The sequence below is a fragment of the Drosophila miranda genome, chromosome 2, assembly GCF_003369915.1.
Source record: "Drosophila miranda strain MSH22 chromosome 2, D.miranda_PacBio2.1, whole genome shotgun sequence".
In the NCBI taxonomy this organism is placed as follows: domain Eukaryota; kingdom Metazoa; phylum Arthropoda; class Insecta; order Diptera; family Drosophilidae; genus Drosophila; species Drosophila miranda.
The window spans coordinates 31034020-31050705 of record NC_046675.1 but is presented as its reverse complement, the minus strand read 5'-3'; the positions used below and the strand labels follow the sequence as shown (position 1 = coordinate 31050705).

At 38.2% G+C, this 16686-nt stretch overlaps 1 protein-coding gene and 1 long non-coding RNA gene across 3 annotated transcripts in view; one reads left to right on the top strand and one right to left on the bottom strand.

Moving 5' to 3' along the window:
* Positions 1–16686, bottom strand: part of LOC108154208 (protein tincar) — an 89266-nt gene that overhangs the window by 27700 nt on the left and 44880 nt on the right. The window lies entirely within an intron of this gene.
* On the top strand, positions 150–833 carry LOC108154225. Its single transcript, XR_001774944.2, has 2 exons — positions 150–466; positions 523–833. It is a non-coding gene; the product is annotated as an uncharacterized LOC108154225 (long non-coding RNA).

The following is a 16686-nucleotide window of genomic DNA, read 5'->3' as shown; positions in this document are numbered from 1 at the left end:
ACAAAGTTTGTAGCAAGCAAAAAAAACAGACCCGAAAAGAGAAGGCGTAGCGGCTCACTAGCACGCGCCGATATGAGTCAAATTTGTATGAAATAAAGAGAGAGACAGAACTGTAACAAATGAGCAGATCAAGTAGGCCTGGAAATTGTGTTTTCGATATGTCAGTATTATTTAACTAGGAAATAGTCAGTCGGAGCTCAAAGCTGACGTGAAAGGATAGTTTCTGGATAGTCGGCTCCCCTGGAGACGTATCAGTTCCAGGCATGGGCTGGTACACCGGACTTCCAGCAGCTCCGCCTTCCATTGTTTGTACAGAAGAATACCACTGGTAACGCAGCTCCCCTTCAGCATATGGTTGAGATCTCTTTGGATAGGCGCTGAGCCGGCATACAAACAACTGTAGGTACGTAAATTCGCCAACGCTATCAATAAATGACACAATTTCTGGAAACATCATGGCCTTCTTGTAAGTACCTCCGCATAATAGCTGTCCAGCAACCTCTCAACTTTTAATCCTTGTAGAGACCAGTACCAGGCAACAGAAAAGAGGCCCAGCAAACCACGCAACACTTGGACTATCCCTTCGTACTCTTTTCACTTGCAGAAGTGCTCTCACTACTAGTGCGCTCTGCCTCGCTCCAACGATGTTCACTTCAGGTGCAAAAGGGATAAAGCTACTACACACATCAAACACAAAGGCACAGAATATACCGATTCTGTAATCCAAATATGATTCGTTGCAAAAAGTGGGTTTTTTTTAGTACGGAGTCCACATGTATAGAAACAACACGCATGTTTAGAAACATTCAGAAACATTATCTGTCACTCGGCAATAAGTTTCTTCGTTCTTTTGGGCAGCCCACGATCTCAGTTTTATTTCCATTCCTTCATTATCCCCCTCCCCAGGCACTGCACTGCCATTCGATGTTCTGCCAGAGAGAACGAGAGAGCAATACAACAACTAAACAGCTGCATTCTGCCTGCAAGAATATTTCTCTGCCGACGCGCAGCCGAAACGCAGCCGTCACCTTCGGCTGCCATGTCGTGGACATGCATGGACTTGCAAGGCAGAGAGCATGGCACCATCAAGAGTGGGGTGAGGTTTTTATGAGAAAAATTCTAAGTTAACTTCCGGGTAATTTTTGTTTTTTTTTTTTTGGGAATTGCCAAAGAATTTTCTTTATTTGAAGAACCCTTTATGTGGATTCTTAAACAGCCTACTGCCAGGGCCCTAATGCTCTCCCTTAGGCACACATTCGCCATCATTCATTCCACACCTCCTATAGACCCTATACACCCTTTCAGACCCTGACCATCACAGGGTATAATCAGATCGCACAATTATAACAAATCCTCTTATAAACCGATAAATATTTCACTCTGTTTGTGTTAAATATTAGATTATATATTTAGGGAGGCAGACGACAATTATCAATCTGTAGAGCGCTTTAAAAATTCATCAGAATTGAACAACACACTTAAGCACATGAATTATTTAAATGGCGAAAGAGCGCAAATCCAAGCCGTATTTTAATTAGTCGATGGAGTGGCAGAGAGACTGTGGCCGAGACTGGCTGGCCAATGGCCAATGGCCAAATTGACGCGCTCAAATTGGCAACAATTTAAACAAGATTACAACTGGCAAATGGATGAGTGGATTGGGGATTGTCGATGGGGGGGTTGGAGGAATGAAAACTATAAATCAATCCTCAGCGGGTGGTGCAGGAAGTAGAAGCTGGACGGCGGCCATGAGGTGTCTGTAAACCAATTTGGCACACAGGAGTCGCCAGAGTTGTCACTGTTGCTGTTGCAGGGTTGCCTTTGGGGTGTTGCTGGGTGGCTCTGGGGTGTTGCAGTGTTGCTTTTGGGTGTTGCCGCGCTGTCGCATAATTAAGGCAGCGCGCGAGTGGCAGACAGACACAAATGCGATTCGAGGGAGCGGAGTGGCAGACAGACAGAAAAGGAGGTGCCTCCAGGGAGGTGGGTCTTTGTCTGGGGCCCTTGTTTAATGCGTTGCGTCTCGCCTCGCCTCGAGTTCTGCCACATTGGAGGCAACATAATTATAGGCCATAGACACACACACGCACACAAAGAGAGCGGAAAAGGAGTATGTGTGAGTGTGTGGCAGGTAAACTATTTGCAGCTTTGCGTGTTGCAGTGTTGCAACAAAACATGTGTAGCGGAACCGTTAACACTGATGCGGCAGCGGCAGCGGCAGCGGCAGCCGCGACTGCCTTTCAACAAAATGTTGCGTTTTGTTCAACACCACCGCAAGAGAGATAGAGAGAGAGAGAGAGAGAGTTGGATGTTGCCCCAAAGGGAAAACGCAATTTTCTTGCCTCTTTGGTCGGCCGCTCCTCCGCCTCCTTCTCTGCTTTTTGTTATGCAAAATAATAAAATGTTTGCAATTTGTTCGAGTCCCTCTACGGTATTTGTAATTAAAAAGTGTTGCACACAGAAAGCCAGAGAGAGAGGGAGAGGGAGAAAGTTTTATACAAATGTGCAACCATGCTCCATGCTCTTTTTTACAGCCGCTTTGTACTCCTTTAGGTCCAGTAATTGACACGATTTAATTGATAATTGCTGTTGTACGGAATGAATGTAAATACCACGTCAATGGCCCCCGGCACTTGCCAAAATGGCCACGGAATCGGACAGGGTTTATCGCTTAAGCGATACTTATCGATATGCCATGGAAAGCTGATGGTTTTTATAATTATGATATGAATTTTGGTAAGAGAATGTGGCTTGGTATGAATGTGTATTGGTGGAGAAAATTAAGCCTATGGAGCGTATATTTTTTGAGAGCAGATATTTCAAGAGTAAAGCAATTCGGAATCAAGCAAGAATCGATTATGAAAAGGTTAGGAATCGTTTATTAATCGGCTACAACCGATATACTTTGTAGTTTTGGGTTTAAATCAATTCTGAATCAATATGAATCGGTTAGAAAACGGTTATAGCCGATAAACCTTGTTTTTTCAAGTTTAAGTCAATTCTGAGTCAGTCATGAATCGGTTTTGAGTCTGTTATAGCCTATATACTTTGTAGTTTCGGGTTTAAATCAATTCTGAATAAATCATGAAGCGGTTAGAAATTGGTTATGAATCAACTATGAAATGGTTGCGATTATAACCGATATACCTTAGAATTTCGACTGTAAATCTAGCAAGAATCAAATAATAATCGGATATTAATTGGTTAAAAATCGGTTATAGTCACCGAGTCACTTTTTTATAGTTTATTAGGTGAATCAGTTAAAAATCTTATGAAAACTTAGTTGAAATTTGTAGACATATGTCTTAAAACCACTTGGGAAGCTGTTCAATCGATTACGTATCGGTTATGAGTGAAAAACTCTGTTATTTCTTCACAACATATACTTTTTCACAATGCAAAACGCTTCCAAAGCAGAATTAGTGGCTTATGGGACGACTTTTCATAAGTTTTCAACGTTTTAAAGACCAAAAATACTTTCGAGGCAGTCAAACGATTGTTTTATTGCATTACTAGTAGATATGCATGTCGCTTTCTACACACCAAAACTTTCAGCAAGGAAATTGCGAACAACTTTGCCAGCAGTTGAGGTGTCAATTCGTGCACTGACATCTGCCATAAGACGACAGGCCAGGCACTTGTCAAGACACACTTGTCCTGCCGACAAACTGTTACCAAATTCAGGGACAAAGAAACAATCAACAGAATTGTAGAACGCACTTCCCAGACAGCAGGAAGACCTTATCCTATCAGAGAGGGTCCCCCCCCCTCACAGAGCAAACATTCGGCTAAGACCTGTTCCGTTTGCTGTACTCGAGCTGGGGGCTCACATGTTGATATTAATTTTATGTTAATTACAATCTTCACAAGACTGTGTTTGTCTCCCCTGCAGAGGCATTCTGGAAGTCCCCTGGAATCCAAGGGCCATGTGGCTGTGTCTCCAAGGGAAATGGAGGGTGGTTAATGGGCTTTCCTTCTGGATTTCCTTCCCTTTTCCTTGACGCATACTCAACATCAGATTAGCCCGGCCGCAGAAGTCATAAATGCAGATGTTTACATTTCTTTTTCCCTCCTTTGGCTGTTTCTTTGTCTTTCAGGGCCAGGACTTTATATCCTTGGGGCAATTTGTCGCGTTCGCACGACTTTTACGCAAATGAAACAGCCACTTTATGGCATCCCTAGAATTTTCTTTTTGCGAGTCATGGCGTAAAATTAAAATGCTCTCCCCACACTCGCCCCCCACTCCTCCACTGCCTGCTAATGCAAATTAAAAACTTCACTCAACTGCATTTATTTGGTTAACATAGTTCTGCCACCCGCCCCACCCGCCCCTCTCCTGGGGCGACCTTCCCTGTGACTCATTCGCAGACGCCACTCCACATTGCCCCCCAAAAAAAAAACAAAGAAAAGAAAAAAAAAAAAAGAAAAGACAAAATATGCTAAATGGCACTTGGCACCCTGCTGCGACCCCCATTTTCTAACATTATGCCTGTGGCATGCTCAAGTGGCTGCCACACTCCAAGCTAATTTATATGGCAGCTTCTTTCTTTTCTTCTTTCTTTCTTTCCACTTCATTTGTTTTCCACAAAAAAAAACATTCCTGTTTTGGTTCCGTTCTCTCAAATTTTGTGCTGACCAAAGCAAAAGGCTTTTGCAAAGAGTTGCACAAACACAAACACAGCTGCCCCATGCCGCATGCCGCATGCACTTTTCATTTTAGATTCTTTAGATATTTATTCAGCAGGACTCGAAATGTTGCATATTTTCATCATTTGATTTCATCTTTTCTTTGATTTTGTTTTCCATTTGTGCTGGCTCTTTGCTTTCTTTTGTTCGGAGTGAGAGCGTGACAAATGTGTGCAACAACATCCCCCTCCCCGCCACCCTCTGTTGCAGCATCGTGACTCACTTTTCAAATGTATTTTCAGCAAAAAGTTCCCAACAATAGACCAAGAAAAGGCAACTGGGAAGGCTATAGTCTTTATAGAGAGAGGGTTTCGACACAGAGATATCCTGTAAAGGGTATTGGGTGGGTTTGGAGGCTTTTTGGAAGCTTATATGCTTTTCTGTAGGCTCTAGGAAGGTTAAGTTGTTTATACTCTAGTGATATCCGGTATAAGTCTTTTTGGAAAGGTTTTTTTGAAAGAATTGAGCTTGAGCAGTCCTGCCTCTTACAGGGAAATGTTTCTCCTATTTTTGTGGAATTTTAGAGTATTTTTAGATCATATTTATAGACATAAATCGTGACAAAGCTGCAAGCTATATCTCAAAAATTATGGTACTACAGAAATAGCTGAAATCTCTTAAAGAACTCCTTGAGCTTCGAAGATGAAATGCTATCTGCTGTTTTCGCTCAAAAGACTCATTAACCTGTCATACCCCCCATTTAATGGGTACAACCAGAGAAGAGGCATTTATTTCTGCATTGGCTGGCAGGAAAAAGTTTTTTCGGGCAAGTTTTAGCAGCGGAAGTAGCAGGAGGGAGCAGGGGGGTCTACACGAGGTCGCACGTGGCTTGTTTTGAATTGGATTTACACATGTGCAGAGTTAATACGTGTTGCCCCATCCAGTGACATTTTTTTTTTTCAATTTCAACTTTCGAAGCGTGGAAAAAAACGTGCGACATCTGCAAAAAATACGTTGCCTACTTTTCAACGGCGCAAAATAATCCCCTGGCTAAAAAATTGCAATTTATTTTGATTTATAATCCAAGAAAATATACAAAAATAATTAAAAGCGAAAAACTAATGCCAGAGAGCAAGCCGAGTGGAAAATTGGGTCAGAAAGCTACTAAACCAGGCACCCAGGGCCAGTAAACCCCAAAATCAAACCAAAAATCCCAACAATAATAAAAGGGCGGGATAACAAAATTTATGACGGCAATTAAATTGCGCGACCAGCGGGCAAATAAAATTAAAATAAAACATAATAAACTATAGAAATTAGAATGAAAATCGCATAAAATGGGGAGCGCACAGCGTCTGCATATAAATTATCGTATCGAGTGGGTTTACCAACACTGGCCAGCCCTAGGGGGGTGTTGGCAAGCCGCATGCCAACGCTTTCTGCGATGTTACCAATGTTTTTGGAAAGCGCTTAAATTGCGTTACTTTCTCCACAGCTGGAGGCGTTCGGGGTGGCTTTCTATGCAGTCGAAACAACCCCCTCAGAGACCTGCATTTGAACCGCTTGCCCTGTAACCCCTCACGTGTTCCGGGTCGTAAAAATGCCAGGGAATTTATCGCTTTCGAGTGGATTTTTTTGAAGGGGGCGCTAGAACTCTCGACACAAACAACATAGCGGTACGCTACCCATGCTAGAGGGTAGCATTTATTTTGAAGAGAGGTTTGTCAGCCATAAAAATCCTTGATACTAGAGCTATATCCAGGCAAATCCTATGATTCTTGAGGAAACTTCTTTCAGTTGAAGGTGGGATCTGATTACTATAGCATATGGATTAAAGTTGGGCACTCTTATAAGTGTTTAGCATACAAAATACGAAATACATCGTTTCAAAGGCCATCTAATTCCATTCTTTACAGTTTTCTTGAGAAATCACTCGAAAGACCATTCTTAGCAAAAGAAACAGATTTCTTTTTGAAGATAAGTCCATAAAAACCAATAAATTAAATACTCTGATCGATAAAAGCCACAATCGAGAGCCATAACCGGCCCTTTGAAACACTTTTCATGGTCGGAAAGGGTATCCTAATCTTCGTTACTTAATTAATTGATTTTTCTATGTTTGCTGTTGTTCGATTCTCGTTTGCCGGCTGCTGTTGTAGTTATTGTGGCTGTTTGTTGCTGTTGCATGAGTGGTTTTTGGGCAGGTTCAAACAAAATATTCAAAGCACAAAAAAAAACCCAACTTTTGCCGCTCAAGAAAATCGATGAATCCTTCAACAACAACATAGCCCCCCTGCCCCCTTCCATTAACGGTCCACACGTACAGGTGGGGTCGCGGGAGGGTGCACCGCCATTTCTCGTATATGGTTCAGGACACGCCACATTAAGCGGCATTTTGTTTTGACATTTCCGCAGGCAGCCAGCCAGGCCCCCAACAAGTCGTTCGGCGTTGCCCACTTTTGCGGGCACAAAAAAAAGGGAAAATACCCGCAGAAAGCGAGAAAGAAAACTGGGGGAGGGGGCGGGGGAAAAAGGTTGAAACTGCGCACTTGGCAGAAAACCAGTAGACGAAAGAAAAACCATCGGCTTTCATCAAATGCACACGAAAGGCTGAGCAGCGGGAAAAGCTACACATTTAACAGGGCTTACGTACTTTTTCAGATGTGAGCGGGACAGGGTATACTCGACTAGGGGAACGATTGAGAAAGTATGTAATATAGAAAATAAGTAAGGAAGACAGAGCAGAGGAATTTTATAACCTATAACCTTCTTCTTTAGAATCATTAAAGAAATAATTACGTACCGCCAAAATAGGCTTAAAATACAGCAAAGATAACAGATATTAATAAAACGAATAAGAAATCATTAAAAATAGATTTAATAATAGAAGAAAAAATAAAATAAACATGAAATATACATGTAAAAAAAAAAATTAAAAATATAACATATAATAATAATAAATATAAAAACTAATTTAAATAAATACACAAAAAAAAATATTAAAAAAAATATACAAAACAAATATACAAAATAAATTTTGAAAAAAATAATAATTACTGTATAAAATAAATATAACAAATAATAAAAAAAAATATTCAAAACAAATAAAAAAGTAATAGTAATAAATAAAAAAAAAAACAAAGTATAAATTCATATAACAAAATTTATAATAATTATACAAACAAAATTCACATAAAAATTAATAATAATATATAAAAATTAATAATAATAAATATAAAAATTAATAAAAATAAATATATGAAATAATAATAACAATATATCAGAAATAATAATTATAAATATATATATAAAATACAAAAAAAAAAAAAAAATGGTTATAAAAATAGTGATGAGCATACAAAAAAAAAAAAAGATATAAATTGAAAAAAAAATATAAATATTTTACAATGATGTTAAATAATAAATACCATAAGAACTATCATGTAATATTGTATTACAACTGTAATTCAAATGTTAATGTTGAGCAAATAAATTGCTAGACCATTAATACATTTTTTTATTTATAAATTATTAATAAATTATTTTTTTAAGCTTGCAGTAATCTTTGACTCAATAGATAAAACAAATTATTTAATATATGCTTACATTTTAAGCCGTATTTAGTTTCAGTACAAAAAAAAATCAAAATTCTAAAATACACTGAATAATATTCAAAAATAAACTTTAACAAATATAAATCAAATACAGCTAAGGATATCCTCATAGGATATCTAATTATTCGTTGCTTGAATAAACATTTGCTTTATTCAATTCATTTTTTGTTTCTTACTTTCGTTTTATTTTTGTATTTATATATACATATGTATATATTTATTTTGGTTGTGATTATAGCAAGACTTTGGGGTAGCCTTTGCCCATTTCTTGACCAAACAAAAAAAACCCCTCCTGCTTTGACCCTATTCCTAAACGGGGCTCGATTCTAAGCAGTGGCCTGCCTCTCCCTATTGGCCTCATTCCTTGTGGGCCCCCTCTCTTCCTGTCTGTGCTTGTCCCTGCAGGCCCTTTCTTCACAATAATTTCCTTTCAATTTCAGTTGCAGATACAAACGAGGAAAATTGGTTTTTTAATTAAGTCTGAAGTCGGAAGAAAAAGTAGAACTCTATATCACTATGTCCTAGCTCTCTGTTTTCTCTGGCATTCTCTTCTGTTTCTCTGCTATTGACTCTTCTTTTTTTTAGTTGCCATCAGCAATAAAGCAGAGGCTAACCGACTGACCGATCTATGGGGCCATCAGGGCTTTTCATTTGAGTTGAAAACAAACAGAAACAGCAATGCGCCGGGAAAAGCTACAAGGAAAATGGAGTACACGGGGAAGAGTCCTGCCTGCTGCCTGGCGCTTCATAATGATTGCATTTTCCAAATGAAAATCAATGTCCTGCCATGACTTTTGGGGCCAAAAAGTATTTTAATTGATTTTGTTTTGTGTGTTTGCGTGAGAGGAAAATTGATAAATCTGCTACAAGCATTTCCACTAAAGCCATCAATAAGCTGTTGAATAAATTAACCAGCCGCACAGGAGACCAGCTACATTTGTGAAACATTTTCCAGCCAGATGTCAGAGAGCCGTAAAATCCAATAAATTGAAAGCAATTTCAAGTGTTTTTGGCCAAAAAACCACAGCCAACAATTGCAAAATGTTTTCGGGATTTATTTATATGACATTGTCAATTATTTCTCGAGAGAAAGAGACAGAGAGGAATGCATCAATCCATCTTTGGGGGGGGGTAAATGTGAGACGAAAGTATTTTGTTCGAGGCTGAAAGAAAAAACTAAAGGACAAAACCGCAGGGCGATAAAGGATCAAGTAGCAGCAGCAGCCAGCCAGAAGTGACAGCAGAATCGACCTCAAGCTTGAAAGCTATTAAAAATTGCACATGCCACATGCCACACATGGCTGCAAAAATTGAGACAGAAACAAAAGAGCAATCAGTCGAGGAGAAAGAAGAAGGTTTCAATTTCACTTAATATCAAAACCACAGGGAGGAAAAAAAAGAGACGGTGGCCTGAGAAGTCTCAAGGATTGAGGATTGCGAGGAGTCGAATGTGGTTGCAGGACTGGAGGGGGAGTGCCCCACTGAATGGCAGGAGAAGTCACTGGTCACTGGTCACAATTCAAAAGGCAAAAAGGCAACAAAGTTGTTGTGCCAACAGGCAGGAGGATGTGCCGGGGGAGGGGAGACACACAACACAAAAGGATAAAAATGCAGGCCACAAATGGCAGCTGCTGCCCCACCCCGGCACCTCATTCTAAAGGAAGAAAAACCTAAAGTCAGCAAATCAAATGGCATCCAGATGCCAAGTGCGTTCTGGGGCAGGATTAGGAGTAGCAGTAGGAGAAGCCAACCAAGCCTGCCACATGAATGCCGATAGTTGTCAGAGATTATGACACGAGAATGCCACAAGCAGTCAGGCAGCCGGAGAGAGGGAGACAGAGGGCTTTGAGGTTGGAAAAACTTTCAAGCAATGAACACATTTGCGCATATTTGCATAAAACTCGCTGCAAGGATGAAAACTGCAGCTGGAGGGAGGTGCAGGCGGAGAAGCAAGGAGCCATCACTGAGAAGAAGGAGCAATCACTGGCTGGAGGAATATTAAAGGAAAGGAAAGAAATGCCAGAGCAAACTCAAACATGGACATTAAAAATGGGCTTGCACTCGTCTTCTGTTGGCGGTACATCACGAACCATTGATGCACTCTTTTACACGCTCTCTCTCTCTCTCTCTCTCTCTCTCTGGCATGCCACAGCCCATGTGGCATTGCAATCGCATCTGAAATGCGATTTTCCAAATGGAAATCTTTGTAAAGTGAGAAAAGCGGAAATTGCTCAACGGAAATACATGCAGCAACAGTCTCTCTCCCTCGCTATCTCTCTCTCTCTTTCTCTCTCTCTGTGACATTTCCCTCTTATGAGGATTTGCTGATAGAAAGTTTATTGACGCTATGAAATTTCAAGGAATTGTCCTTAAAGAAGATTTTTTCGAGTAGATACAAAAATATTTAAGAATACCTACGATTATATTCTGTATCTTTTTCTGATGCTTTGGATTTTGTATCTTTTTTTGGGGGTACAATAAAATCGTTTATCTTTTCATCTTGTGCATTTTTTTCCATCTTTGGGTATTGTATCTTTTGGTGCTTTATATTTTTATCTCTCTTTGTCTTTGTATCTTTTTATCTTGAATATATTTATCTTGGATTTTACCATACTTTACATTTCCATATTTAATCTATCCATCTTTTATACCTCTTTTTATATATCTCCTCAGTATCTATCTTTTATCTATATCTTTCATCTATCTTTATTAGATCTATATATCTATCTCTCTATTAATCTTGTATCTATCGATCTTTTATCTCCCTATCTTTTATCTATCTATCTTTTAACTCTGTTTATATCTTGTATCTATATATTTTGTGTCTATTTATCTACCTTTTGTCTCTCAATCTATCAAGTATCTATCTATATTGTATCTATCTATTTTGTATCTATCTATCTTGTATCTATCTCTTGTGTATATATCTATCTTTTATCTACTTATCTTGTATCTGTCTATGTTGTATCTATCTTGTATCTACCTATCAATCTTGTATCTATCTATCTTGTATCTATCTATCTTTGATCTCTCTATCTATCTTTTATACAACTATCCTGTATCCATCTATCTTCAATCCACATTCAGTATCTTCCATCCATCTGCGTCTTTTCTTTAAGACTCTCCCTCTCAAGAGTATCTGCAACTTGCATCCCATCCATAGCCGAAGTACTACAATGCCATTTCTCTGCAAAAATATTCAACCATAAAACTTGATCAACTTGTGTGAACATGCCACGGAAGCAGGGGCGACTGCGACATGCCACAGGAAGAGCAGCCGGAGGAGAGAGCCGGATAAGAGGCGGGTCCTGTCCCCTGGTACTTATTGGGGAAATTGTGGAAGTTCATGCCTGACGAAGAAAAAACTCATAAAAACTGCTGACAACAACAAACAGAATTACAAAAATTTATTCCCAGGATGCTTTAAGCCCCCCGCCGCACATGTGTACCAGTGTGAGTGTGTGTGTGTGTGTGTGTGTGTGTGTGTGTGTGTGTGTGTGTACGAGGAAGCTAAAGATGCAAAGGACACATCCACCCTTCATTGACAGAGTCTATAAGGTTCATATAAGCTACGATTATTAAAAATTGAAAATATTTTTCTACTAGCAAAGGATTTGCCAAGGCAAGAAGCGGAGGCGGAGGCGGAGGAGCAGTTTTCCAAAGTTTTTTCTTTTCCTTTTGATTGCAGTTTATGCATATGAACAAAGTTGTTTGGCATTTAAACTGGGCCCAAAAGGGGATAAAAGTAGGAGAGATAAAAGACTGCGCAAGGGAGGAGTTTATTGATGAATCTATGAAGGAATAGTAGTAGAAAAATGGAGGGAAATAGTAGTAAAAAAAATTGAAGGAATAGCAGTTGAAAAATTGAGGAATAAAAGTAGAAAATCGGAGGGAAGTTGCAGTAGAAAAATTAAGGAGTAGCAGTGCAAAGAACAGGAGTTGATGCAGGCGGGAAGGGGAAGCTGTACACTCAGAGAAAAAACCCAGAGTAAAAAGAAACAGATCGATTTTTAAATTAAATATTCGGTTTTTAAATACAATTTTAGCAAAATTAAATAGAATTCAATTTGATTCAAACAAAAATGCATTACAAATTATTTTAAATATGGGGCATAAAAATAAAAATAAAAAAGAATATATATAAATATAAAAAAATATATATTAAAAACATAAATATAAACATACAAAAATATAAATGTATAAAAATATAAATATAAAAAAAATATATATGAAAATATAAATATAAAAAATATGAAAATTACTATATATGTAAATATACTAAAGGGCCAAACCCCTTCGCAAAAGGTTCCTCGTGCGCCAACCCCCGGCTCACTCGCTTCGCAAGCTCACGCTGATAAATTTAAAAAAAAAATTATTAAACAAAAAATAAAATAAATTAAAGTTTCTATTAAAATTTTCCACAGCAAACAAAATGAATAAACATTTTTTTAAATTATTTATATTAAAACTGTAGGAAATTTTCTTAATTGAAATATAAAAATATTTATTTTTAATATAAAATGTATGGTTTTTCAAAATTTTATTTTTTTTATTTTGGAAAAAATATTTTTTATTTTAAATTTAAAAAATTATAAGTGAAAAAAACCCTTTTCTTGACAATTTCTACTAAAGGTGCAAAGATATATTGGTAAATATTTAAATCCCAGTGTAACAATTCGATTCTTAGGCATTTTTTGTTCTGAAAGAAGGAAGAAGGAGTACCAGGAGCATCCAGGAGCAGTAGCAGAAAGAACAGCTCCAAAGCGAAGGGCAAAGAACATAAACGATTGACCATTTACATTGAAATCGAGTAGCAGTTAAGGAAGGAAACTCAATCCCCCAGACCAATCACAATAAAGCCAGAGCAAAATGTCGCAGAACACAGAATGCAATTAAGTTATGAGAAGAGGGAAAGAAAGGACGAAACAGGAGACTAAAGGAGAAGAGGGAGATAAGCGGGTTGGCGGGGGGGAGATGCCATTTAGTTGGTGACTTAGTTAGTGACTGGGGAAATACAACTTTTTGCACCGAAGTGTAGGGGGGAAAAAAAGGAAAAGGTGCACCATCAAAGTTGGCTAAATTGTGGATAGAAAAAAGAGAAATGCAATGCATTATTCATTTACTGGCTGCGAACACCCTACCCCCGCACCCCCTCGCTATCTCTCTCTTTTGGGTTTATCCACTCTCCCATCTCTCTCTCTCTCTCCTTCTCTTTCTCTCCTCCTTTCAGCCATTAGTCAAAGCGTCAAGCGTAAAATGCTAAACTGAAATTTTGTGTTGAACAAATGTTGACAGCTAACGCGGCAGTTCCCCTCCAGTGGCAGCCACCCGCCCCTCGCGGCACCCTTCTTTTGATGGGGCAGCTCCATTAGGCGGGAGGCAGCGCCTTGACAGCTGCCGCTGCCGCTGCTGCGACAAAGTGACGCAAAGTTTAATTGAAATTCTAAAAGGAATTTGCACAAAACTCAGGCATGGGATAAGCGGTAGGGCGGCAGAGGGAGGGGCTGGAAAACTTCCCGCAACTTCAAATTAGTTTTACATATTATTATATATTGAAAAAAAAAAATAGGTAGAAAGCACAAGTTTTTTTTTCCAAACAGCACAAATTCTTCATAAATCCAATGCACATAAATATCTTTTCTTTTTTGTTCGTTCCACATAATTATTGGTGATTCTTGGAATATTTTCCATGAACGAAGAAAACTTTAGCTAGATCTCAATTGAAAAGTTTGGAGTAACTTTTAGATGCGAGATACTTATTAGCATTGGCCAGATGTTCATCGGGGATATGCTTAAAGATACACTTCAAGAGAAATACACAGAGATAAAAATTGAATAGAATTAGCATATATGAAAAGACATATGCGTTAGACAGAACTTAATAAATAAAAATAATGTTAAAAACATTTATTAATTAATTAAAAAAGTAATAGTAAAAATATTTAAAAAAAAAATATAATTTATCAAAAATAAAAAATTTTATTTATAAAATATTAAATATATAAAAACTAAATAAAAATATCTAATACTATATTGATTAGATTTATAAATATTCAATATTTTTTAGAATATTATATTTATAGAATATTCTATAAAATTGTAAATAGTCCATTAAAAACAGAATTTGATTATGTAGGAAATAGACAAAATAAAAAAATTAAATACAAAAAATAATTAAATAAATTAAATAAAAATTTAAAAAATTTAAAATAATAGCTAGATTGGAAATATCTACAAAATCTTTTTTGGAAATATTTTTTTAATATAAAGTACACGGGGCTCGACATTAAGATACCGGCTACGCGGTTTCCATATATGGATATTAGATAATTGCTTAAGAAACGTGATTTTTGATAGTAAATAAATTATAATAAAAAAATAAAAATAAAATAGTTTTCAATGAAAAATTCCTTATTCAAAGAAAAAAATCTTACAAAATTCTTAGAATTCCTAAAAAGTTGTATCGTATATCTTGTTAATTTTTAAACCTCTTATAAATTTAAATTCAAAAATATATTCCAAGACTTTTCTGATTTCAAAATTAAATCCACCTCTTTGCCTACTTCTTAGACATTTATTTTTTTTCGTTTTCCAAAAAGATTCCTATTACCCTCTTAAGATATATTCTTTCCCCCGTTTTAAGCACTTTCTTCTACACCTTATACCCAAAATTTCTCTCAGTGTTACAGTACTAACCAAAAGCTTAATGACCAAAGTGGCCTAATCAATTTTTATGGTACGCTTTCAAGCTGCAGCCCACAAATTGAGGGAAACTCGCATTCCCTTTGATTCATCAGGCAGGCACAAAACTGTTTTGCTTCGCTGGAGGTCGAAAGCCACTTGAAGACTGAAGACTGAAAAATGAAGAATGAACATTTCCATTTGGCCTTATGAAAAATTAAATGAAGCCAAAGCCGTAAACTCTGAGCCCCTTCTGCTCCTTTATCTTCGTCTCCCACACTCTCTCTCTCTCGAGGTAAGTGCCAAAAGTCAAGTGGCGCAAACGTTTTTGGTTTCAACAGCAGGAGGCAGGGGCACGGGGGCACTCTCTCTCTCTCATATGGTGCAAGCTGTTCATAATTTGTTGCCTTTCCCCAAACGAAAAAAAAAAAAAAGAAAAAGAAAAAGGAGAAGGCACATATTTTTCTTGTCCTCGGGGTCTGAATTTGAATCGGAATCTGAACATTTTTCTTTCCTTTGAATTTCCCTTTTCTGGCGCTCTGTCTGTTTATTAGAGCAAACTTTTTTTGGGCACAAGTCTTGAAGATTTCAAGACAAATTTAATGTGGCAGATATCCCAGTGATAAGCGAAATTTATAAGTGACACAGCCACATAGAGACTCTCTTGAAACCGAGCCACAGCAGAGGAAAAAGAGGCGTTAGCCCAACGTTTGGTAACGTGAAACTTTCTACTCGTTTTTTTTCATTCTTTTTGGAATCACAGCTGACAGTTGAAAATAACACTTATCGCCCCATGGAATGACACAGGAGCGAGTGGCAGTGGGCCAAGAAAGGGTGCCCGGCGGAGGCAAGAAACGGGGCTTGAAAGGGTGCCCGGCGGAGGCAAGAAATGGGGCGTGAGGCAGGGATGAGGGCCTGTATAAAAGTTGGGTTTATAGATATGCGATCTTTGCTTTTTATTGGCTTTCATGGGGTGTGTGGGGAAACAGAAGGAAAGGAATCTAAGGAGTAAACCAGTCAAAGAGCTAGTACAGGGAATAGGTAGAGAAAGAGAGGGAGAGAAGAGAAAACCAAACGGAAAAAGATGAAGACTTTAAAGGAAAAGATTCCCATCTATCCCATCCCCTCCCATCCCTTCCCATCGTTTATGTAGTTTTCTTTTCTTCAACTTAATCCTTTCTTATTGAAAACAGAATTCTGCTCTGTCCTTCTTCCTCCAAAGATAAATCTTTATGCTTATAACCCTCTCCTCCTCTCCCTCGTGTGTGTGTTTGCGAGACGGCACGTGCGGCCTCTGAAAACGAGTTGGCAGTATCGAATGGTGGAGGGGGATGTGTGTCGTTAGGCGGACTGCCGTGGCAACGCTTTAGACCAATTCGCATTTCGAGCAAATTTATGACTTGATTACAATACGCATCCCCATACACAGGCCCCCCTGTTGACGCTGGGGGGAGGGGAGGGCCTCGGAAACAAGTCTGAAAAGTAGAGGAAATGCGCGGACAAGTTTTGGTTGAAGGCAAATGGCAAATAATGTCTTATTATGGCAGAAGAAAAGCCGAACCGATAATGTAACAATCACAACGTTAGGGGGGCTTGGAAGGGGCATGAATAGAGGGAAGAAGAGTGGAAATTATATGGAAATGAGGGAAAGATTTAAGAGGAGTGTGGGTTATATTTAAGATATAGAAGAACAACAAATATATAGCAAAGTGGTGGAAAAATAAGGGATACAATTTTGTTGAAGATTCCTTCATGGAATAAACAAATA